The 25,871-nt window shown below is 39.7% G+C and overlaps 1 pseudogene; it reads right to left on the bottom strand.

The window, feature by feature from the left end:
* Positions 1-552: 552 nt before the first annotated feature.
* Positions 553-1,400, bottom strand: LOC120604462 (60S ribosomal protein L6-like; annotated as a pseudogene).
* Between the last annotated feature and the right edge of the window lie 24,471 nt (positions 1,401-25,871).

Here is a 25,871-nt window from a genome sequence, read left to right as displayed (position 1 = left end):
GCAAATGAAATCTTATCGTGAAATAATAACAAAATTCATTCTCAAGACAATTGATCTCTAGTTCTTGGCTTTCAACAAAATTGAAAGAGGCCCTAACTAAGGGCAGGTAGGGCATTAAAAATAATTTTTGATGATGGATCACTTTGTCATTCTGGCATGTCACTTAGGAAGGGGACTCTAGAACTTAGTGTCATCCCTATAATGAAGCTTTCATTTCCTCTATTTATTTAGGTGGATAAAACAAGCATTTTCTCAGTGCTTACCTCTATAAAAAATGAAAAATCGCAAAAAGGATTAACTCTGAAAACTGCCACAGTTTAGCATTAAGTAATAGCAAAATCATGAATTACTTGGGGTAAAAACAATGCCATTGAGTTCATTGAGATTAATTTTCAATACAATATATTTTATATATTTAATAATTAATTATAAGATTTATAATATATTTGTTATGTGGACCAGCTGTAATTGTAATAAATGTACAACTAATACCAATCAGAATAACATTTTTTGAAATGTATCAGTTATTTAATTAGGTTCTTTGTAAGAAATTTAGAACACCAATTTGAGAGGATAAGTGCAATTTGTGAGAGAAAGGAAAGAGTAGAGGTAGCCCTGGAACTAAGAAACAGCTTTGATTTGGGGCAGAACTCGAGCCCATAGCTTTCTGGTCAACCTTGCACTGCTCTGTAAACTTGTATTTCTCTTTGTGTTGAAGCTGTCACCATCCTGGTGTCTGGGCTTATGCAAGTTCTTCTTGAAGTAAGCATCGGTGAGATGTTTTGGGATTTCACACCACTGATACAATTTTTGGTGGAGGTAGTGATGACAGATTTCTGGTGTGTTCTACTCAGAGGAACCAGATTGAGGATCAGTGGTCCAGGCAAAAGTAGTAAGCCACTGCTCAGCTGCTTCAGAAAAGCCACCACTCTCTTGCCTCTGTCACCCAGTCAGGATGAGCAGAATGGTCCCAAGAGTGAAGCTAAGTCACAGCTTCCTCAGATGCTGACTAAAGGGTTTTTGGCCGTGGCTCAACAGCTTTTGGGGGCACATCTTCAGTAGGATAGTATCTAGTCGTTTTGCGAAGTTAGACCACTTGGGTACTACCATTCTTGCCACCACCAACTGGTTTTGTGACAAGAATTTTCTTTTTTCTTTTCAATGCTGAATTGAGCTGCTGAATATTTCCTCTTGTACATGGCCTTTCTGGAATGCATAGCAGATTGGGAATATCTGCCAATTGATCTGAGTAGGATGAGGTTTCAGCTGCAGTGGGGCTTCCCCTTCTTAGTCGTGTTGGTTTTGAGATTACTCTTCGTAACCTTGCCACTAGCATCAGCCTTCTTGGCTTCAAGTTTCTTCTTTTTGGTATCTGGCTTCTCGGCTTTTTCACCCACCATCTTGCAGAATGGGAACGAGCCAAAATAATATTTTTTAACGCTTAGAACATTATGGCCACAGGAAAAATTTAAGAAATTTCTCTCTATCTCATATCTGTCTAGATAGCTAGCTAGCAGGGCTATTGTATATATTACAAAGAACATAACACAGTGATCAACAAAAAAGATTTGAAGCAGAAAAATATATAAAGATAATTCTGTATAGTGAATATAATGGAAATCTGAGTTTAAGGAGAAAGTAATAAATATGTTCAGGGTGCTTTCAGATACAGAAGGAAGACTCCATGACTGACTAAAGGCTGGACTAGAGGTTTGAAGCTGTGAGGAGGAGGTTTCTGGAGACAAGGGGATTAGCCTCAGGGATAGTGGGAAAAAGAACAAGTCCGGGCTGTGAGCATGAGGTCTGGAGTGTGAGGGCTCCCGTTCTGATCTCAGCTCTCATTCTACTTCTTGAATTTTGAGTTGGTATAATGGCATCCTTCTACTGATTCCCATCTCCGTTTCTCTTACTTCTTTCCTCTTCCCTTCCTAATAATATCCCCTTCATTCTCTTCCTGCCTCCTCTACCACAAAATAGGTCAAATGAGTATAGAATGGGGATAAACATCAGGGAGGGTGAGATGGAGAAAAACAATGGATATGGTTAAGTTTGTGGAGGATCTTTTTTGTGTGGTGGAGTGGAAAGTGGGGTAGTGAGGAAAATAATTGCAAAGGAGAAGCTATATCATGTCTGTTTTTCTTTCCTCTTTGAGCCCTAAGTAGGGTTCCCAGCTAGAGAAGCTTGGGAAGGCTGCAGTTCTATCCCTTGAGTAGGGTCGTGGGGGGATCATCCTGACCTTTTCCTCCTTCTAGAGATGGGAGGGTTTTCTCTTTAGAGAAAGGAACTGGAGTAGCAGAAAGTGGTCTGGGTTGAGAATTGGGACGGCTGGCTTCAGTCCATGCTCTGCCACTTTTTCTGTGACCTTGGGAAAAGCATCTAGATTCTTGATGCCCAGTGTGCAAAGGGAAAAAAAATCAAATCAAATAAAGTGATCTGTACATTTTGCCCTACTCTAAAATTAATGTTTATAAATTATGAGAATTTGAAATAGTTTACAGAAGTCCAGTAACTTTTGCTTTACCCCATCATCCTTAAAGGGAAATATAGTGAACTTTCCAGTTCAGTGTTTGGGGGAAAAATAGTGGGGGGCATCTGTTCTCTCTGAGAAACATCAAGATTTTCTCTGTCCTGTAATAGTTGCCTGGGTAGAATTTTCCATCTTAGCACAAAGCAGCTCTACCAGGTTTCAACTAATCCTTTCTCTGCATACCCCTAATTTAAAGGGAGGAACTGCAAGAGTCAGGCGGTGTGGGGGAAGACTGAAGAAAATAAGGAAGGTAGGGAAACCACTAGAGATGGAGATAAGTTAAACATTCTGGCAAATTGTCACGGGGTATTGCTCATGCTGAATGGTGAGGCAGTTGGGAAGGTAGTTAAGAGAATAGCTCTAAATGCTTTATCTAATTGCAAGCAGCTGTCGATTAGTGGAGCTTGACCAACTGTTTTTAATTCTACTCAGTGGTGATGAAGAGAACAAGACTTTTAAGGGAAACTGGCAGGGGTTCTGTGTGTGCACGAAGTTGCTTACACTGTTTAGAGGTCAGAGAGTGCAGTGACTACTAAGAGATGCTCTTTGAAACCACTGCAGACTTTCATGATAATGATTTTTCTAAATTTTACCAGCATTTGTTGAGCTTTGGCGGAAGGCAGACTTCTTTGTTATCCAAATTCTGGAATGACTTTTCATGGGGAGTGATTCATCCCCCGCTGGTGAGTGACTGAACTGGCTGTGCCAATACGGGAGCAATTGTTGTTCAATGCAGGCAGTAAATCTAGAGTGAGAGATAGTACTGCTGTTGAGGAGTCTTCTCCTTAGGAATGTTTCATTTCACTTTTTGAATTAGAAAATAGGAAAAATAATAAAGTGGAAATTTTAGCTAGTTTCCTGTAGTTGTAAAACCTGCTACAAATTATCTAAACTTGAGAGTTTTCTGGAAGATAGTTTCGAGTAGCCCAGTCTAATCAACCTGATACCACTTTTAATGTAATTACTCTTTACTTTTATATTTTCTTTTCTCTAACAAGTTGAGTGATCTATTTGCTTCTATTTCTTGCCATACATTAGAAAAACCCCAACACTTATTTAATGTTCCTGCATTGCAAACTGCAGAGATCGTTAACTTGACTGAAAGTTGGGCTTCTATGAGACCAGGAAGGCCTTGAAATTCTAATAGTAGCTGTCTAATAGGTTTGAAAATAAGAAAAAGGAGAAAACTGGCAGCAACTCTCAGGAAGAAAAGGCTACTCTTCTTCAATGCCAACTATCATCCATTTTATATCTTGAATTTTAGTACTCTGGAAGAGAAAGTAAATTTTGTAACTATATACATGTGCAAAGATTTATCAACAAATATTCTTTATATCATTGCACAAAATGTATATCATAGCACAAGATTAGAAATATCCTAAATGTTTATAATTGACATTAGTTAAATTATGATGATCATATACAGACATAAAAATGTTGTGGAAGAATATATAAATGACATGGGTAAATGGGTCATAATGTACTAGGTGATAAATCAGGATCAAAATTATGTATATTTAAAATTGTTGTGTGTGCATGTGTATGAAAAACCAAAGTCAAAAAAGAAATTGGAAATAGTAGCAATAGATTACAGGTGATTTTAATTTTACTATTATTGTTTTTCTGCATTTTATTTTCTCTAAAGAACATATATTACTTTTAGAATTGGGAATAAAAACCTATTTTAAAATAAAGTTCTCAAAATGTCAATTCTTATAAATAACTGTATTCCTTGCCAAGATGAAGCCAAGGAGGAGATTCAAGTCCAGCAAGAAAGAAAAAAAAAATATCAAGAGGGACAGCACTCAATAAACACCTAATTTTCTTTCTGATCTCGTGCCTGTTTGAAGCACTCACACTTGTTTTGACTCAGCTAGATAAGTCAGCTCCTCTAAAACAGTCACAATTTCCACCAGCTGTTTTGGATGTTTGAGGTTATGTTTTTGTTTTTAGTGAACTTCACTGCCTAACCCTTGAGCTAGCTCATGAACAATTATAAAGGAAGTCTTTGAGGCCGACTCAGAGGAAAGCTGCTAATCTCATGACATCCACAAGGATCTGAAAAGGCAGTTCCATCTGTGCTGATTCTGTTTTTTCTTTTATGGCAGGTAGCTCATGTCAGAATCATGGCCACATCTTGGAGCTGATTGTCGGATGGAGAGTCCATGATCACAAGTGATTCAGAGACACTCCTCTCAAGGCTAACAGGCACATTCAATTACTAGGATGTGAATGACAAACTCTGTGCTTGGTACACTTAGAAACCTTTCCTGGGTTCTGTTTTCCAAGTAGTAATTCTTTTCCACAAGTTCAGGGTTTGTGAGTACTCTGGCGGGAAGCTATTTATCATGGAAAACCAAAGGAGAGCTGCTGGTGTCCCTTGCCCAACAAGACCTCTGAGGCTTTCCTTTGAGTTAGAAGCCAGGGGTTCTCACTGCATGATGTGGCAGAGTTTCTGGAAACTGATTTGGGGAAGAGGAAGTTGACTTATGTGGGAGTCACCATCTCGGTTGTCAGTCTCTGGCACCCCCTCCTCCATAATGGCTTTTTCAAAGAAAAGAAAAATGGTGAAGCTCCTAATAGGAGCTGGGATTTAAATACATTCTGGAGTGGAGTGAAGTTTTATGTGACTTTGGAAGCTCACCGTTGCATGTTATGATTATTACCTGTTTCAGTTTAGTATTACTTCCAGTGTGCTTTGATATCCTCCTTTTTTTTTTTTCTTTTTTTTCTTTCATCTTGTTTGGATGCAGACTAATCTGACCCAAACTTGTTATTTTTCTTTTCAGGGCTGTTTGCAAACAGATCACCTACTTTGAGCTAGCTACCATGAATGTCAACCAAGAAAATTGTTATGAAAACATACTTCTTACATTCAAGGAGCTCACAGAGGAGAGAAAGAAGGCAAATAAGCAGTGATGAGGCTAAATGCTATACTAAAAAAGTGATTTGTTAGGAAAATTTTTATTCAGTAGAATCCCAGAGGGGCTGGCAAAACTGAAGGCCAAGCGGTTCTGTCCATCTTGAGAGAGACCACGAGAATAGCTGGTTAACTAAATATCCTAGACCAGAGTAATTCAAGAATTCGCTTTTAGAATTCAATCAGTCAAGACTCAAGTTCAGGAGTATTCTAACTTCAGGCCCTGCTGGAACCACATATGTTGTCAGGAGTGTTTCTTTCTCATCAATTGGCTGTATATTCTTTAATGTCGGTGTCATCATCCACCATACTCATCTGTTGACAATGGCCACTGGAAGCCCCAGACTTACCTCCTATTGGTTTGGCAACCTCTAAAGAAAAAGAGGGTTCCTGACCCAACAGTTTCAACAGTCATCCAGGGCTGACTCTCATTGGACCAACTTTGGGTCATGCCAGCTCTTAACCAATCATCCTGGTCTGGGTATGGCACACATTTATTGGATGGGTCTGAGTTTGGGGCCCTCACCTGTGCCTAGGGGGTGAAGTCTGTCTTACTTGAATTATAAGGACCAAGAAATAGGTGGGTAATTCCCCAAAGGAAAATCAGCTATGTATAGAAGAATGAATGAGTGCTAGGTGGGCACTTCCACCACAAGGCCTCTGATGTCTTTTTCCTGAAATAATTTGAATTGTCCTAAGTTATCAGAATGGTTCTGGTAACCTTCAAACTCAATACAGAAGGGATTGGAGTTTCAATTTTCTGATTACTTGTTTCCTAGAGGTTCTTTAATTTCTACACAGCAATGAAATCTTCCTCTCCAGGGGTTTAGGAAGAGGTGCTTCTTCTCCCCCAGCACCATGGGAGCCTACTTCTCTTATGATTGTATGACTGAGAGAGCGATTCAAGTGTTTAGTGCAATGGTTCTCACTGTTGTGGTCCCCAGACCAGCGGTATCAATATCACCTAGAAACTTGCTAGAAATGCAAACTCTCTGGGTCCATCCCAGACCTACTGAATCAGAAACTCTGGGAGTCAGGTGCCCAGACACCTGTGCTTCAACAACTCTTCTGAGTGATTCTGATACAAGCTCAAGTTTTGAAACCACTTACTGAAGTAACAGCCCAGTTCAATCTTCTTTAGGAAGACTCTGAATTTAACTAGACCTTTCTGCTTTATATTCTGCCTCCCTAGGCTCTTGACACCAAAGGAAAGATTATCTCTTGATGTCTGTTGCTGGAGGTGAAGAGATTATTTTGTGCTTGGAATAAGAAGTTTTCAGTGAGCTGCAGTTGAGAATACCCCAGTAGACTCTAGTTGGCCATACCTCAGGGAATAAATGTTCCTGGAGATGCTGCAGCTGCCGGGTTCATTTTAGACAAAAAAACTTTGGAAATCTTTCTAATTCTTTGAAGGGATGTTGTTTGACAAAGACCTGGCCAAGTTTCACTGCTGAGCAGAGAGTCTACAAATTACATATTCATGTAATCATTTAATCATTCAACATATAATAATGCCGAGTTGGGTGCTGGACATATGATTGCCCACAAAACAGACATGCTTCCTGCTCTCATGGAGCTCAAGGTCTAGGGAAAGACAAAGACATGTAAACAGGCATTAACAGTAAAGTGTGATTTGATGGGAAAAATACGGGGTGTTTGTGAGATCACTGTAAAACATCAAACCCAGACTGACTGGTCAGGGAAGGCTTGTCAGGGGAATTTTTGTCTAAACTGGGATCTGAGGGATGAATAGTCATTGTTTGACAAAGAAAAAGAAAAGAGAATGCCAGGCAACCCATACAAAAGCCTATAGTTGAGGGAGAACTTGGTGGTTTCAAGGAACTAGAAAAAAACACAGCATGGCTGGACTGTGGTTTAAATGAAGGCAAAAATGAGGGGTGAGAAGGTGGAGTGGGCCAAATTATGCACATCGTATTAACAAATTTGGACCTTATCCTAACAGCAGTAGTAACTGACTGAAGTGTTTTAGGCCGAAGAAGTGAGATGATTTGATTTGTTTCAGAATTAGTGCTTGAGAATAGATTGTGGATATAGTAGGATCGAGTCAAGATCATAACCAGGAGAATAAGTCAGTAGGTCATTGCGATAATTAAATGAAAGATGGTGGTTCATTGGCCTAGGATCATGGAAATGGGAATGGAGAGCAGTGGATTAATTTGGGACACTGGTATGTGGTTAATGTGTGGGCCAAGGGTAAGAGCATTCAAATGAGGACTCCTAAGTGGACAACTTGGTGAATAGAGGGCTCCTAAGTGGACACCTTGGTGAATGGAGGTACCATTTACTGATAGGAAACAGCAGAGGAGGCATGAGCCTCTAGGAGAAAGTTGAGTTTGTAAAATGCCCAGTGTGCAGTTGCTGTTCAGGTCTGAACTCAGACAAAAGGTCTGAGTGAGAGTTAATATTTGATAGTCAACACATGAATGACACTAAAGCCAGGGAGCATATAAGCTCCCCTGGGGAGAGTGAGTGGGAAAGGAAGAGGACTTAGAGCCCAAGGTGCTCCAGTATTAAGAAACAGGTAGAGAAAAAGAATCCTGAAAAAGTGACTAAAGGATGGCTAGGGGAGGTCAAAGGACAATCAACACATGGAATATGCTAGATATCATGGAGGCCAAGAAAAACGGGTTTCGATGCTTTCTAGAAAGATATAATTGTAATGTCCCAGTTCTGTACTTGACTGGCATCAGGCCAGTTCACCTTCAGGAAAGTCAGGCAGTGGTACCCTTCATTTGCCAGAATCCTCTGTCACTATTCCAAATGGGCTCATTCACAGAGACACTTGTCAGGAAACATTGCTTTCCTGTAATTATTTTCTTAGATAAAATAGCACTTGCTGAGTCATAATTTACTTAAGGAGACCCCGTCCCATACTTTCTTTCAACTTGCTATCTCTTTCTAAGTGAAATCAATTAGATTCCTTACATATTTTCCTTTCCTTATCTTATCTCATTCCACTCTCAGGTCACTGTATTTCACTGTGCCTCTGACCCCCAGCATGCTTTCAGATAGATGGTCACAGACAGATGTGCACTTTGCAATTTAAGTTACCCAAATGTAGTGGTAGCAGCACCTCTTCTGATACCCAACTATAATCGTGCTCTGTGGCCAACTTGAATCTTTAGTCACTATTGACTTCCCCTACTGAATTACTTTTTTTTTTTTTTCTCCTTCTCTTTCTCCCTGTACAGCTAGCTGGACACTCCTCAGAGTTATTTTGGCTAGTATTAGATGTGCACAGCTGATACCTCCAGCTGCACATTGTTTGGTTCCTTTTGGCCCTGCAAAAGCTCTTGGTGTTCTTACAATTTATTTAAGTAGAGAGCAGTAGGGATGGTGGCCCACCCAGATATTCTTTAAAAGCACTAAAAATGGTTCTAAATTCTGTGGCTAATCCTGTCAGTTGAAGTGAGTAGGAGGAATACTTCCAAAAATCTATTGAGAGCTCACATGAATATAGGTATTCTTGACAATTCATATTTTGTTTCTTAATTATTAATAAAGTGGTACGGTAGGCCTAATTAGGCAGCTCAGTACATGAAAAAAATGCAGTATTTTCAGAAATTTTTTTTTTTTATCCTGAGCTATAGTATACTATGAAGACCAAAGACCTAACAGAGTCTAACATGGCAAAAATATTAGGAACTCACTCATGGCTTTAGGTATCACCTCCAGGCTGAAGTTTCCATTTCTCTAGGCCTGTCTTCTCCCCTAAACCTTAACCCAAGGTCTCTAATTACCCTTTGGCTCTTTTTAACCTGAATGTCTTACTAGCACTATGTCAAAGTCCATAGATTCCTACTCAGCTTGTTTTCTTCTCCAAGGATACTTCCTTTTCCAATTTTTCTGTTATCATGAGCTCTCCTGACCTCTCACTCAAGGCCTCGGAGTCTTCTTTAACTCTTCCTTCAACTGTACTCTTGATAACCAGCTGACAGCCCAAGTTCTCCTGGTCATGCCACCATATCCCCTCTGCCCCTCTTTTTCTTTCACTGTGATTAGACCAGTCCAGATCCATATATTTCCATTGTTGTGGGACTGCAAATACCACTTCAGTGCTAAGTGGCCTTTCTTCCTTCTATCTGTTCTCCTTCAAATCCATCACATAAAGAGACGTCAAATTAATCTTTTAAAACACTGTATTTCAACACAATATTCTAAAGTATTCCATAGCTTTCTATTACCTTCAGGATGAGTCTAACACCTCCCCCAAAAGGCTTTGAGGTGCTTGCACAATCTCTTCAGCTGCCCTCTGGGATAAGTTTACTCCAGCCACTCATTTTTATCTTGCTTCATTATTCCAGATTGTCAAAATAATTTTGAGTCTGCCATCAATGTGTTTCTATTCAACTCAGTTTTGTGTCAGTTGCATATACGAGTATATATCCTTTGCATGTGATTTGGTTGTCGATAAATAGCATTGCATATGATGGAATAAGAATATAAGGATAAGCCCTAGAGATTTCCATGGGACTGTTTTTGAACTGGGGGATAAGGTTGCCATTGGTCTCAGAAATGATACTTTGCCTTCTGTTGTATCCTCACCTCATCAAACATTGACTGAGTAGTCCCTTTCCCAAACACAATTCTTTTCTCTTTGAGGAGATAAAGCTGTTTGGAGTCCACTCCTTTCATGAAATGTTAAGGTCTATTTGTTTATTTGTTTGTTTACATTTGAGGGATTTGCCGGAAGTAAAAGCTGTTGATGGGTGTTGAATCCAGTGAAGAAAAGTTGGACACTTGTTTTGACATTTAAAAAGTAACTTCCATTTTTCTATATTGCTCTGGTTCCTAATTCTACATAACAAACACCACTCCAAACACAGTGGTGTAATGCCATAACTATTTTAGTATACTTTGGGGGCAGTGATTTGGAAAGGGCACAGTGAAGATGACTTGTTTGAGCCTTCCCTCCTCCATGTCTGAAGCCTCAGCTGAGAAGACTCAAAGTCTGGGGTTGACTCAACTGCTGGGGACTAGAATCATTGGGGAATTTGTTTACTCATGTGTTTGGCACCTGGGCGAGAAGGACTTGAAGACTAGGACAGCCATATAGAGCACCAGCATGTGGCCTTCCTGTAGGCTTGGCTTCCTCACTATATGGCAACCTCAGGAGAGTCGGACTTCTCACCAGCTAGCTCAGGGCTTTAATGATAATGGTCTCAGTGAACAAAATGGCACTGCATCATCTTTTATGACCAAGCCGCAGAAGTCTCACTGCAGGGCTTCCAGCATATTCTATTGAATACAAGTGAATCACCAACTGCTCAGATTCAGAAACAGGGGAAATAGACCCCATCTTTCACTAGGAAGAATACCAGCAAATTTGAAAATCTGCTTTAAAATTACAATGTGTATAAATTGAGGAATCAGCTGTAGCCACTGCCGTTGGAAACGTGACCCAGGGGCATGGTGTGTCAGGCACTTTGCCAGGTTATGCAGTGTGGGTACCTCAGGGTAAAAGTAGTCTGAAGAAGAAATATTAATAATCACTTGTTTATATTTATCAAAATTCAGCCATGCTTGATGTTTTTTAGGGTTGAGACTTTTTTTATTTATAAAGAGAAATCCAGTAAGAACATATCTTTTTCTTTTTTAATAGGCTCAAGCTGATATTTCTTTTAAGACTTAAAAAAAGTGCTTCTGAGAGTTTCAACATTTGGCAGCTGGTAATAAGTGGGAAATGTCATTACATAAACTCTGGTTTGGGTTAAAAGACAGGTGGTATTTTTGGAGAAGTCAGTGTCAACGTGAGGCTGCAGCCACACTGACCACCTCCAGCCCATCTGCAGAGACATTTCTGTCTCTGGCAAGTAAAGCCCCCTCCTTCTGTCTGCTTTGACTGACTCCCCGAGTTCCCCTTTTTTTTGACCTTGAGTTTCAGCTTGATGAGTTGTCAAGAGAACTGAGCCACTGGATTCTACCTGTCAGAATTTCAGAGGCTGTGGCTGGGAAGAGACAGTTTTCTGCTCGTATATCATCTACCTTCATATTCATTAAACAAGTACTCACTGAGAGCCTTTTATGTCCCAAGCTCTGTTAGGAAATATAATTACACAAAATGAGCAAAACCAGAGATAGTCAGTCCTTGCCTTCTTGGAGCTTACATGTAAGGAAGACTGAAGTTGCAGCTTGTCCAGCTGTGCAGGAGACGTGTGAGATGCTTTGAAATCTTCTGCTTAGTGGGTTTGACATTGGGAGGTCAGGAAATGTTCCCTGCGTAAGAACTCTTGAACTAAGGGCTGAGGCATAAGTAGATGTTAATTGAGAAAAGAAAGAAGAATGATCCTAGTAGAGAGAACAGCCTATGGAAGGATGGAACAGGATGAGTTAAAAGGACTCAGGATAAGAAATGGGTGAGAAAAGGCCAGTTTGAGGAGGAGTCAAGTAGAAGTTGTGGCGATGAGGAGGGTAGGAGCTAGACTGTATGAAGCCTGGAGACTATGACCGTGATGTATCAGTCAGGGTTCTCCAGAGAAATGGAATCAACATAATATTACATACACACATGCACACACACATATACATATATACCATTTATATACAAACAACCAATAGGATATGTAACATATATTCTATTATATATAATATATCCTATATACCTCTATTATATATTACATAATTCTTTATATAATCCTATACATAATATGATATAGTATGATCCTATATATATCATTTATATATATGTATATGAGATATATATATATATCTCATATATATGAGATATATATATATGAGAATGATATATCTCATATATATGAGATATATATATATATGAGAATGATATATCTCATATATATGAGATATATATATATATGAGAATGATATAGCTCATATATATATCTCATATATATATATAAATGATATATATAGGATCATACTATATCATATTATGTATAGGATTATATAAAGAATTATGAGATATATATATGAGATATATCTATATGAGATATATATATAAATGATATATCTCATATATATATATCTCACATATATATATATATATATATATATATATATATATAAATTATATATATATATTAGAAGAGCTGGCAGGCCTGAAATCTATAGGGCAGAAAGGCAGGCAAGCTAGAAACTTAGGCAACAGCTGATGCTGCAATTTTGAGGCAGAGTTTCTTCTTTTCTGGGAAACAATGGTTTTTGCTCTTAAGATCTTCAATTGATTGGATGAGGTCTGCTATGTAATCAAGGTAATCTTTATTTGAAATCGACTGACTGTAGATATTAAGCACAGCTAAAAATGTCTTCACAGCAACACCTAGATTAGCTGGTAATTACTGGGTGCTGTAGTCTAGGCAATTGACATGTAAAACTAGCCATCACAATGGCGAGGAACTTTGTTTTGATCCGAAGAGTAATGGAAAACCTTTTAAGAATTTTAGAAAGAGATAGGATGACTAAATTTGTATTTCCTAAATGTGCTCTATGTTGTCAGAAGGAGGTTAGTGTGTATGACCATTCTAGGGTTCTTGTGATGGTCATAAGGCACGTTAGATCATTCATGGACCCTTCCAGGAAACTCTCTGTCCTACATGGTACCCTGGCATTGAATTGTTCAGATGCTCCTTATGGGTGTGCCTCTACCATATACCTCTCAGGCAGGACTTATCATGCTGTTTTATTTTGTGTTGGCTTCTCACTCTCCAATGAGACTAGATGTTCTTTGGAGGCAGGAAGTATATCTTGTTTACCAGATCATCACTAGTGCAGAGAGTGCCTGGCATATACCCAGTTAGCATTTGTAGGTGGGTTTAGTGTCCCCCCAAAGCTCCTTATGAAGAATCAAGGAATAAGAGTCCTATCAGTGGTTCTGGGTAGCAGAAAACTAATGTTACCATGAAAATTATGATCTTTTAGCTTCCTTCCTTCTGCGTGATACGTAGTTGCTCTTTTACTTATTTTGCATAGATCGCCTATTTTAGAATATGATAATTTCTTAAATAAACTTTTTATGTTGGAATAATTTTAGATTAACAGAAAAGTTGCAAAGATAGCATAGAGGGTTCCCATATGCCCACCGCCTAATGTTAGCATCTTACATTACCATGGTGCATTTGTCAAAATGAAGAAAATGACATTGGTACATTACCATTAACTGAACTGCAGATTTTATTTGCCTTTCACCAGTTTTTTCCCTCCTAGTAATGTCCTTTTTCTGTTCCAAAATCCAATCTAGGGTACCACAGTGCATTTAGTTGTCATTGTCTCCCCAGTCTCCTCTGGACTGTGACACTTTCTCAGTCTTTTCTTAGTTTTCATGACTTCGCCAGTCAAGGAATACTGGTTAGGGCTAGATATCCTCAGACTGTTCCAGTCTGGGTCTGCCTGATGTTTCCTCATGATTAGACTGGGGTTATGGGTTTTGGAAAAGAATACCACAGAGGTAGCATTTCTTTCATGTCACATCATATGACAGGGCACACGATATCCATATGATAGCACCGAGGATGTTAACCTTCATTGCTTGGTTAAGATAGCATTTGCCAGGCAAGTTTCTCACTGTAAGGTCATTATTCTTCCACTTCCCTACTGTGTTCTTTGGAAGTGAGTCACTAAGTTTAGCCTATCACCAAGCAGGGAGGAGGGAGGGGATATAGTCTGCCTCCTAGGATGGAGAGTATCTGCATGCATTATTTAGAATGCTTCAGTAAGGAAGATTTGTCTCTTTTCATCCATCTATTTAATCACTTATTCACATCAGTATGGACTCATGGATATGTATTTTATACTTTGGGTTATGATCCTATAGGATGTTATTTATTTTGTTGCTTAAACTGTTCTAGTTTTGGTCATTGGGTACTCCTTCAGGTTGGTTCTGTGTCCCCTTGACATGCCCCCCTCTTTTTATTTTCTTCAGCACCTCTCTCTTTTCTGGCACTGCAAGATGCTCCAGGTTCATCTTGTATTTCCCCTGTGCCAGTCTTAGAATCAGCCATTTCTCCAAGGAGCCCTGGTTCCTTTTATCGAAAACTGGTATTTAGAAACCAAGATCTTTGTGCTGGGTGTGCTTATTATTCCTGAGATCTCAATGCTTCTAGGCCCTATCAGCAGACAGAGCTGGGAAAATCCGTGTGTATAGTAGTCATATAAACACACATCTATAGTTATTTTGGTATATATCCATCTGTATACATATTAAGCTAAATAAGAGTTTATACTGGTGTCTTTGACTATAATACAGCACCACAGGTTCATTCTAGCCTTTCTTTGTTGCTTATCTGTTACTTCCTCTCCAGTAGTAGGAAATCTGGCTTCTACTCTCCATTCAGTTATTTGTTCAATCACAATTTAATCTTCAAGCAGTTTCAGAATTCTTATCCTGTATCTCTACGAGAAACAAATTTGGCAACTAGAGTACAGTGCTTATGTATGGTTCCTTTGCTTTTAATGAAACTATTTTTATAGGAAATGGTATAACAGAGTGGTTGAGAATAATAAAGCCAGATTGCCTGGGTTCAAATCCGGGAACTTATTAGCTGAATAAATGTAAATAAATTACTATCTCAATTTCCTCATCTGTAGAATGGGCATAGTAATGATTTTTACTTCATGGTGTTGAGAGTTAAATAAGTTAGTGTATATAAAGTACTTATAATAACGTGTGGCATACAGTAAGCACCATTTAAGTGTTAGCTATTATTGTTAGGGCAGAAATAAAGTCTTTTAATTGCTACTAGTATAATGCCAGGTATTTTGTGACACCATATACTTTTGAATGATAGCATCAACTCCATTTACTTAACTATTATCTTCTTATAGCACTCAGCAAAGAGATTGATACATAATTTGCATTCTCTATCTTCTGTTCAGCCATTCATTTTGTCTTTCTGGAGTTAATTTATCTTTTGTTTCTTCACCGGCTTTTTGTGATTCAGAAAACATAGGATTTAAACAAGATTCTTAATGCATTAACTCCCAAGATTTGGCCTTCTTGAGATTATGGATCCTAACCTTATTTTAACTTTGTGTCCCCGGTTTCTAGTGCATTGCTAGAACAATGAATGAAGGATTGAATCATAGTGATTGAGGAGTCCAGTAGTCTTAGCCATATGTTAGTTGCTGGTTTCTTATTCTATAATTATGCCTGGTTTCTCTGTGGTTATCACTGCCTGGAAAATGAGAGATTTTTGTAAACCTTGAAATAGAGGTTAGGGGCTTCACTCAAAACACTTATGTTATTATTCTACCTGTTATTGTTATTCATATTGTATATCAAGGTGTCCATGGTTTCTACCCAGTAGTAATCAGCACTTCTGGGCAGGATCATGTGTTACTGGCACTTTAATTAGGCTTCACTGAGCCCAGCTGCAACTGCGTCAGCAGTCTCTCAAACTATTTTTCACATGGGGTTTGATAAAGTACAATATGTATTTCCCCTGCTATTTTCCTTTTATACTACAAAAAGAAAACAACAACAACAAAAAACAAAAACAGAAAACCCACACAAACCAAAACCACATGCACACAAATGTGCTTTTGAAGGTAAATTAATTTGATATAGAGTTATTAATTTTTTTCATGGCTAGAAAATTTTGAATCATTAAAATATAAAATCAAACCAATAGCTGATGCCTAATCCTTTCAGTCAGCTTAGCTATTTTATAAAATGCCCTGCCCCTTAAAAATAGAGCAAGCATCACTTCATTTGGCAAACGTATCCGAAAGCCGTAATTCTCTATAAATTCCTAGGGTTCAAATGCCTTCTTTTCCTTATTTTAATTATCTTAAGACATTGGAGACTTCAGGATTAGTGTTTAGAATTGTAGCCAAAGTAAAATGAGATGTTCAAAGCCGTGTGGCCTGAGGGGAGCAGAAGTCCTTCGGCCCCTTCGGCCACCTGGGAAACCTGCAAAGGGCAGACGATTTCTGTGGCTAACTCAAGTCAGTAGCCAGACAACTGAGGTCAAAGCAACTGACCATATCACTTAGCAAGGACCAGTAAATTACTTTAATCCTTTTGCAGGGGTTTCACTCCTTGCCCACCATCAGAGATTCGGGCCCCAGTTATTTCAGCAATAACTGTTTTTAGGGATCCACTTCTATCCCACTCGGGCCTGGTTTACTCCTGCTTTGCGAAGGTGGATGATTTCTATGATATATACCCCCTCTTAGGTATGCATTTCTTTTCATGAGGCAAGTAGTCCCAAAAACTTTTTTGGACTTCTTTTCTCTCATATCTGATCTCTACCTATTCTTGTTAAAGCTGAAGGGTAGAAGTGCTTTTGCTTATTGTAATCTGAGTAGAAGAAAGAAGAGACCAAGAATAGGCAGCATTCAATACCCAGGTCTCTGACTGGAAAACAGATAGAGCTGAGCACCCCGCTGTGGGACATTTAGGTGGGAAAGGCCATACAATTTGTTCACAGCTGTGCCGCCACAGTGGTTAACCTCCCTTGGGGGAATTGGTGTGCGGTGGGCAGCCTTAGTTACCAGGGGAAGTGATCTGGCCATTTCTGGGGGAATTTGTTGTAAAATAGAGCTACGTATATAATACTTTTTATTGAGTAGCTCAACACACTTAATAGAGCAAGAAACCTTCCTGCTCAGGAGCAGGTGTCTCCATGTTTCACTAATAGGAAAATAAATTAGGTTTGCGTTAGGCCTCACAGTCACTCAGAGTGGTGGTATCTAGAAGAAAACATGGCTCTCACAGCAGCATGGAGCCTGCAAGCTTGCAGACCTGGTTTGCTGACTGGATCATTCTCTTTGTGGCCAGTTGAGAACTGGTTAACCTGCCCTCTTAACGCAACAGACAACCAGGACCCACCTAGATAGTTGTCTGGAAACTCTTTTATCATCTGGCCGATTCCAGACTTTCCCTGGCTTCGATGTCTGCCTCTAGGCACCTCTTTCCCCTCTGTACTTCATCATGGTTGCCAACTAGAGGCTTCTTTTGTCAGAGGGAGAATAAGGTGATCTTGGCCCATTTCCCACCTAATGAAAGTGTTCTGTAGAAAACATTCTCCCTGTCAAGGTCTATAACTAAGTCATAGGCAAATTGTTATTTGAGTATTATTTCAAGAGAATGGCCGTATTACATATAAATCAGCAGTGATCAATTCGTAGAGCAGGTTGCTGTGATTAGAGTATGTCAGCTCAGGGGAAGGAAGAACGGGCTCATCTGTTTCCTTGCCCAGATGGGGATTAGTCAGCCCTGTCCTGGCCAGTTCCAGACTGCTGGGCGATATGGGTCATGACAGGGTAGAGGAAATCCAAGCCTCAGAGATGTAAATCTCTCGTCCTCATCGTCAGGGATCTGCTTCTTGTGCCTTCTCCACTCTAGAACGTTAAGAGCTGAAGTGACGGTTGGTAAAGTGTCGATGGAGCAAGACCGGCTTCAGAGTCAGCAGTTCTGAGTTCAAAATCAGTGTAAAATGGAAATTAAAAACATCTAACTTGAAGGGTTGCCATAAGGATTAGAAACCTATGCATTGCCTGGCACATGATGGCTATTTGAATAATAGTAGCTTCACCACTGCTAGACAAATGATGAAAGAGGGTTATAGACCAGAGTTTAGTTAATTCACTTCTGTGTCCCTAAATTATGTTAAAAAGCTTTCCTTAAAATGTTCTTTTGTTCCTAAAACTAATGCATGTTCAATGTCATTTGTATAATTCAGAAGTTAATTACACAATTTTAATTTTAGCGTATTTCCTTCTATATATATACTTAAATAGAATTCATTTTATGATTCAAATGTAGTTTTCTATACTTTTTTTCTAATTTAAAATAATAAAAGCCTCTTAAATGTCTTATTCTCATGTAACTCACTCACAAAAATTCTGAAAATATACTTTTCCACAGAACTATGCCTAATGTGTGTGCTTACCAAACACAGAAGCAAATTCCTAAAAGTGTGTGAGAATTTGCTAATTGGAATGTTCAGTTTTATAATCAAAAGGAAGCACAAAAATAAAAAAGCATGTGTTTAGTGGCCGCTAAGGCCAGAGGAAATGGTGTGTTAACTTGACTGTTCATATAGCACATCTAAGGGTTTCTTTTGTATTATGGAAAATTTCAAACATATACAAAAATAGAGAGTATGATACACTGAACTCTCAGCTCACCTCCTGCCTCAACCGTTATGAACACATGGCCAATCTTGTTTCACCATCCCCTCCCACTCATCTCGCCATCTACCATCCTCCTTGATTTTGATGCAGATTCTCAGATACCGTTTGGTTTCACCTGAGGTACACTTGGGGCCTGATTCTGTGTCGCTCTGTGGTGTGCAGTTCATGCTCACTGGTAATGTAAGAACAAGCCTAGGATTTAGAATCAGACGGGAAAGTCTGTTCAAATCAAAGCCCTGCCACAAATTAGCTATGGCTTAGGAGAAACTGAGGCTCAGTTACCTCAGCTATCCAGAACTAATGCTTCCTACAGTTATTGTAGGAATTAAAGGAGATGACATACATAAAGCATCTACCAGTCCTCAGCAATTGGTAGGTGCCCAACAAATATCACATCTCTCCCCTCACATCTAGCCTTCTGCCCTGATCCTGAGAGCTCCTCTCTGGAACGGATCTCCTTGACCTCTGCCCATCTGAGTCCTCACGGTAGATTCCCTCACTCCAACTCCTTCTACTAAAGATTTAAGCTGCTCTATGTATGAGCCAAGCTTGACAGGGCTGGAAATTAATAGTGGCTCTATCACTTAGTAAGTGAGGTCTAGGATTACTCTTATTGCCTCAAACCTGGTGTGTGCAGTCACACTGAGAACGCTGAATCTTGGTGTAGCCTATACCTTCTCCGACCCTCAGCAGATTGAACTAGTCTGGTTTCTGGAATCATTCATCTCCTTTCCCTGCAAGGGTTTATCTCCATTTTTTCATTGGGTCTGGAATTGTGTCTCTTACCGTTGGAAGGCCTGGATGCTCATTCTGGCTCCTGGTTGATTGTTGAGACAGAATAACCTTACTGGGGCATGAGCTACAGGAGTGTGTGAATGTGTGTGTGGGGGGTGCATCTCCTGAAGTTTCCATGGTTTGCAGGGATGATGGTATGAATAAAATGGTGAGTACGGCCAAGACCGAAAGTTGCTAGCAGGGTGAAGTGGAGGACGGCTGAGGCAGGCTCAGGTTGAGGTGTAGGAGCACCAATACTTCTCTTACAGAAGGTGAATACTCTGGGGACAGGCAGGCACTTAGAAGCTCCTAGGGTATGAAGACACTGTATGGGGGAGGCTCAGGCGTTGTGCAGTGGGACTGGGTGTGGCTTTTCACGTTGGGAAGGGCCGAGGTTGGGTGGATTGAGCTTTGACAGAGGTGCCTAGCTCTTTTCCCTCCACAAAGGCTCTCACTTTCTAGATGTAATAGTGGGGGGTCTTACAGGGCTATGCTGTTTGTCCAGTATTGTACTCCCAGTAACTCCAGCCATTAAATAGCTGGGACCTATGTGGTCCAGTCTCAAAGTGCTGCATCTAAAGAAGCATAGCACAGACAGGAATTTTCATCTTTCTTTGAGACTCACTAATGTTAAATTGAGAGTTTTCCATTAAATGGAGAGTTTTCACCATTTTTTTTTTTTACATTCTCTGCCCTCTTCTCTAGTGCTCCCCAACTTTAGGGAGCCTCTCCCTCTTCAATTCCCACTTCCACCCCCAACACTCTATCACATTCACTCAGTAACTGATGTCTGAGATCCCGGTCCTGTCTGCCTCATGCCCTCCAGCACATGCCTCCCAGTTTGTCACACTGCCCACTCCGCAGCCAGTTTAGTTCTGCTGCTCTGTTTTTCCCTAGAGAACATCTTGGTGTGGCTTTTGTCTTTCTTCAGATAATGGAGAAGGAGGAAGAAGCCAAATTAGAAATGCTTTAAGGCTTTATTAACAGGGGAAGGAAAAGACCTCTATTTTTCCTCCTCACAGCACTTTCACTACTGTCTGGCCTCCTGCTCCCTCTCATCCTCCTCACTGAACATGTGCAAAGGTTCTTTGCTCTGCCAGCCACCCTTTCGGGGTAATTACTCCAGGGGTTTCCCTCCTGGGTCCATCCATTCCCACTGTTTAAGTTGCTATGATCCCACTGTGGCTTTTGTCTGATGACAAAGACTTATGCTGAAGCTCTCTGAAAGAATTAGAGGAGTTCTAGGCCCCATCCTTGTGGGTCGCTTATCTTGAGTTTTGATGTCTGGGCTTCTGCTGTAGTCTTTGTACCTAAGTCCCTGTCTTTGGAAACAGCTTGCACCATGGGCCTTTGTCACGTCCGTGAGGGACTGGATTACTGCTGTGGAGTAGCCAAGGCATGGTTGCCCGCTTCTTTTTTCTGTTTGTTTGTTTGTTTGTTTTTTAATTTTTTAAATATATTTATATTTTGACAAATAAAAGTTATGTATATTTAAGTTGTACAATGCGATGCTCTGATATATGCATACATTGTAAAATGGTTACCAAGATCAAACTAATTAGCATACCCATCGCCTCCCATAGTTATCTTTTTTTGTGTGGGTGGTGTGAACACTTGAGATCTAATTTTTTAGTGAATTTCAAGTATATAGTACATCAGTCACCAGGTTGTACATTAGGTCTTGTTTATTTAAGGTCTTAGATTGAGGTTTAAGCACTTTGTGAGTCGTGGCCATGAGTAATTTTTCTATCAGAATTCCAGATAGCCACGTTGGGTTAACAGGCATTGGGTTTATGCCTTTACCTCATGTAGTCCCAGTCGCCGTGGTGGTGTTTAGAGGTGAAATAGGCAAGTGAAGTGAACACTTCTGCTGTGAATGTTTGAGGAAAAAAAATTCTAAAAATTTTGTAACTAAAAGCAAACTACACACAATGTTGAATGTGGGTATCAGCTTTATTCTATACTTTGATTCTTAACGTTACTCAATCAGCATCCATATAATTGAAAGTTTATGCCCTTTGATCAATATCGATCAATGTTCCCCTTTCCCTCCACCACCTCTGTCCCCGCCATGGCCTCTGGTAACTACCATTCTATTTTCTGTTACTCTGAGTTCAAATATTTTTTTTTTTTTAGATTCCACATATGTGAGATCATGTGATATTTGTCTTTCTGTGTCTGGCTTATTTCACTTAGTATAATGTCCTCCAGCTTCATCCATATTGTTGTAAATGGCAGGATCTCCTTATTTTATGGCTGAATATGTATATGCATATGCGTATATATATAATCACATTATAATCGCATATTCTTTATCCATATATCTGATGGACACCCAGGCTGTTTCATGTCTTGGCTATTGTAAATAATGCTGCAATGCACATGAGGGGGGCGTAGATATCTTTTCGAGATAGTGATTTTATTTTTTTGGCTATATACCTAGAAGTGGAATTACTGGGTCATATGGCAGCCTGCTTCTTTGAGGCTGCTCGTGGCCTAGATTTCTAAGGCTCTTGGATTCCTTGCTGTTGGGCTCCTCCCTCTAGTTGGGACATCCCCGCTCTTTCCTGTTGTGCTTCTCATACTGACAGCTGGGCCTGTGCTTGGATGTGGTGTTCATCTTTGGGATGAGTGGTGTCCAAGCACCTTCAGCTGCATCTGCCCCTCAGCAAACTGCCCACTGTTTTGCTTGGCCCCTCTTGGTTTCCTTCCTGCTCCATGCACAAGGCCATCCTCATTTGCGTTTTATTGTTATTGACAGCATTGCTAAGGTGCCTATCTTGTGCCAGGTTGTTCCTTCATATTATCTAATTTATTCTTCACGAAGATGCTAAGGGGCAGGTATTATAAACATTTTACAGACATGGAAACTAAGGCTCAGAGAGGTTTAGTAACTTCCCCAGTATATGTCCCTAAGTAATGGCAGAGCTGAGATTTTTGCTAGAAAAAAAATAAGAAATGCCTAGGAAAGTAAATGAAACAAAACAAAACAAACCCAGATTCTTAGCTCTTACCAAAAGAGACATGTAGGTGTGGTGTGAGGACCAGAGAATATATATTTTCAATATTTGCATAGATTTTTAAATCAATCGGTCTATGGATTGTCTTTTGAAAACTCTAGGTAAAACTAATTATAGCCTTTGTGGCTGTGATTTCTCTTATTACATAGAGTAGCTCATTTAAGAATGTAACACATTAGACACGTTTTGATTCTGTCTTTGGAGACACCCATGGGGCATGTCTGTATAGTCAGTCCCTTGAGGAAGTTTCAGATTCAGGAGACATACTCTCAAAATTTGAGGACTAGGTAAGAAAACTTGTCCTGTGAAACAGAAACTGGAAAGGATCAGCAGAAAATGAAGTATATTGACTTAAGAGATCATTTGTTAAAATGCTACCGATGGTCCTAGAATATGAGCATTCTAAGAAAGCCACAAACTGCTCAGCTGCATTTCAATTTGACTAATTGTTGGGCTGCAATAATAGAAGGGTGTGTTATGTATAGGGCCCAGGAAAAGGCAAGCCAAGGAATAAGAAGTGTATCCAGCTGTATTTAGACAAGAATGTGTTCTATTTCAGGGCCACCAGCCTTGTTCTTGGTATAGAAACCTCCCTTGGAGGAGAGGAGCACTCTCTGAGATATTTCCAGCAGAAGCTATCTCTTAACAACTTCTGGTGTAAAATGGAACTTGCTAAGCAGTTGGTCCATAGTGGGTTTACTGGATGGCTTTCCCAGCCAAAAAAGTGAAACTTCTGCAAACAGGCGGACTCTGTTCTCAAACTAGGGCAGTTCATGTGTGTTTGCTTGATCAGTTGCTCTTGGTGGGTTTGGATAGTATGAACCCAATGCCTAGAGCATGAGCCCCATTGGCTCAGCTGACTGAAGCTGAATTTCTGAACACCAAACTCTGAACCCTTAGTGGCTCTGTCAAGTACTGATACCTGTGAGTTTCAGTCTGAAACTTTCAGTCAGATTTTCTTAGCTGCAAAAAAATAAATAAATAAATAAATAAAATAAATAAATAAATAAAATAATTTGTCCAGACTTACGGGGATCAGGGCTAGCTAGGCAAGGGGCTTCCTGACCTCTACAGGTGACCCTATTCCTTAAACTCTAAGATTAGAGACTTAATTTTTCTAAAAGGAGCAGATATTTGGAAAATCTTCTTTTTCACACTAACCACATATAAAACTTGGTAGAAATATACATTTGAACTAAAAAAAGAAAGTTGGTGTATCTCAGATAGATGGATAGATATTTGAATTACACCATGGAGTCATTAAGGCAAAGGGGAAGTGAATGGCTGCCCAGTGAGTCACTGGCAAAAGTGGAATTAGAATGCCTGTGTTTTTGACTTCTCAACTTGAGCTCAGTTCAATTAAATCTCAGTTATTCCAATCAGCATCGCCGTTCTGTCTATATTTTCTCTCCATTTTGTCCCTCAAGACACTGTCTTACTGCCATGGATTTGGCTGGTTCATGAATTCTTTTGTTTTACAGATCTTGGGACTTTATTTTGTGTATGGTAAAGAAGAACTTGTCTGATGTGTTTGTTATGATCATAGAGATATAAATAAAGAGCTGGAGATCTCACCTGGGGCAGCTCTAAGTAACCAAAAGAGTGACCAAGTATCCTGAACTCACCCCACCAAAAAGAAGTTTGTGGGCTTTGCAGAGGTGGATTCTCTATAGAATGGAAAGTAATTTATGTCAGAAAACCCAGCAATGGGCCAACTGAGCTGTCGGTGAAACTTATGAGAGAAGATTGTGGCGGGTGTGTGAAAGACTGTGAAATTGGAGCCCAGCTGGGAATAGAAAGGACATCTTATGAATGAGGGTTGAGGACACAAGTTAAACCAAAAAAATAAAAAATAAGAAGATAAATCCCACAAAAAAGAAAAACAAAACCACACTCACAAACCAAAAAAATGCTCTCGTTTCTTAATATAAATTCTTTAACATATATCAGTTACTCATAATTAATATAGTAACTATTTTACAATACTTCTTGGGTCCTTAAAAGTCGTGTATCAAATTCTTTAACCTTCCTTTCTAAGATGTTACCTGCCCTGCTCATCTGTAATGACGCTCTTTGGGGCACAGACTTCCCTTCCACCCTGCTTCTCGTGTTCATTGCCACAGCACCTACCCTCCCGCCCCCGCCCTGGGCCTGCCCACATCTTTGCTGACGGCTTTTTAAAAAAAGGGTTAGCAAAGCCAAAGTTAACCTTTGCTCCACTCTCTCTGAGTGACCAGCTTGTGATATTACGCATATCCAAGTCATGACGTTTTCCAGCTTGGAATACAAACAAATGCTACACCCCAACACAGGCCCTTCATCTTTGAATTTATCCAAAAATCTGGAATTCTCTGGCCAAAACAGATAATATTTACTGGAAAAGCAGTGAATTTTGGCATGCCAGCAATTGCTTTGAAGTTTCTCCTTCTAAGAGAAGGATATCCTTTTATATATCACTGTGGCTTCTGCTAGTTACTTGAAGTTTTTGAAAACAAGCGTCCAAAAGGCTTTTGCTATTAAGAAGTTACATGGGCCATGAAGTTGAAAGGTTGCCTGTCTGGCCTAAAAACATCTTGTCTGCACAAACTACTAGGGGAGGTAGAAGGAGAGGTGGTCAGAAAGGAATAAACACAGCTGGATTCAATATTAGAAGCAGAGATAGGCATTTTGTTCTTTATTGCGGTACCTGCCTCGGGAATCAGATGGAACACATGAAAAGCATCCGTAGCATGGGGGCGTGTGTGGGTCCAGAGCCCAGGCTGGGAAGGTAGTCTGGGCTCTGCTTCCCTTCCCCACGGTGCTGTGATGACATCATCTTCCCCCTGCCCCTTGTGTCAGCACTCTTGGTTTTCACTAATTGTGAAAGTTCCTCTTTTTGCAGAAGGATCTACGTCTTCCCTGCCTCATAAAAATCATCCCAATTTGAAGCTGCAACTATAAAAACCCCCCGCGAACAAGAAGCAGCCTTTATGATCTAAGTTATGGGAAAGTGAACTTTTATTTTCTATTTAAAGAAATGTGAGTTTTCACAATATATTAGTAATTCTAGTAAAAACAAAGTAATGTTTGATATGGACTCAATTTCACGAAAGAAGGCAGTTCTTAAAATGCTCATCCATTTCTGCTCAGAAGCATCACTTTCAGTTTTTTCGAAAAGTAAAAAAATTTGGAAATGAAAATGAAGAGACTTGTCACTTTTAGTGCAGTGATTTCCACACAAAGTTTAAGGAAAAGAGAAAAATAATTTGTTCTAACTAGAAGAGGTTCACCAAATGTACCACATGGTGAGAATTTGTTATTTATAGTCAAATACGGTAAATTTGAGCAGAAATGTAGCATGTCTCTTACAGGACAATTTGTTCATATTTCGTATTCCTTTGGTATTCTCATTCCTATCGTACTTTTCCACTACACTCTTTTCTAATTAAAAAATATATCTAGGGTACCTCAGTGCTAAGGCTCTGCCCAATTTTAGAAAAGACGATTCTCTGATATATGTATTCAGCATTCTCTC

This window comes from Pteropus medius, unplaced genomic scaffold, assembly GCF_902729225.1.
Source record: "Pteropus medius unplaced genomic scaffold, Ma_sr-lr_union100, whole genome shotgun sequence".
Taxonomy (NCBI): domain Eukaryota; kingdom Metazoa; phylum Chordata; class Mammalia; order Chiroptera; family Pteropodidae; genus Pteropus; species Pteropus medius.
Note: the sequence above shows the minus strand (reverse complement) of the source record. Positions and strands in the feature narration are given on the sequence as shown.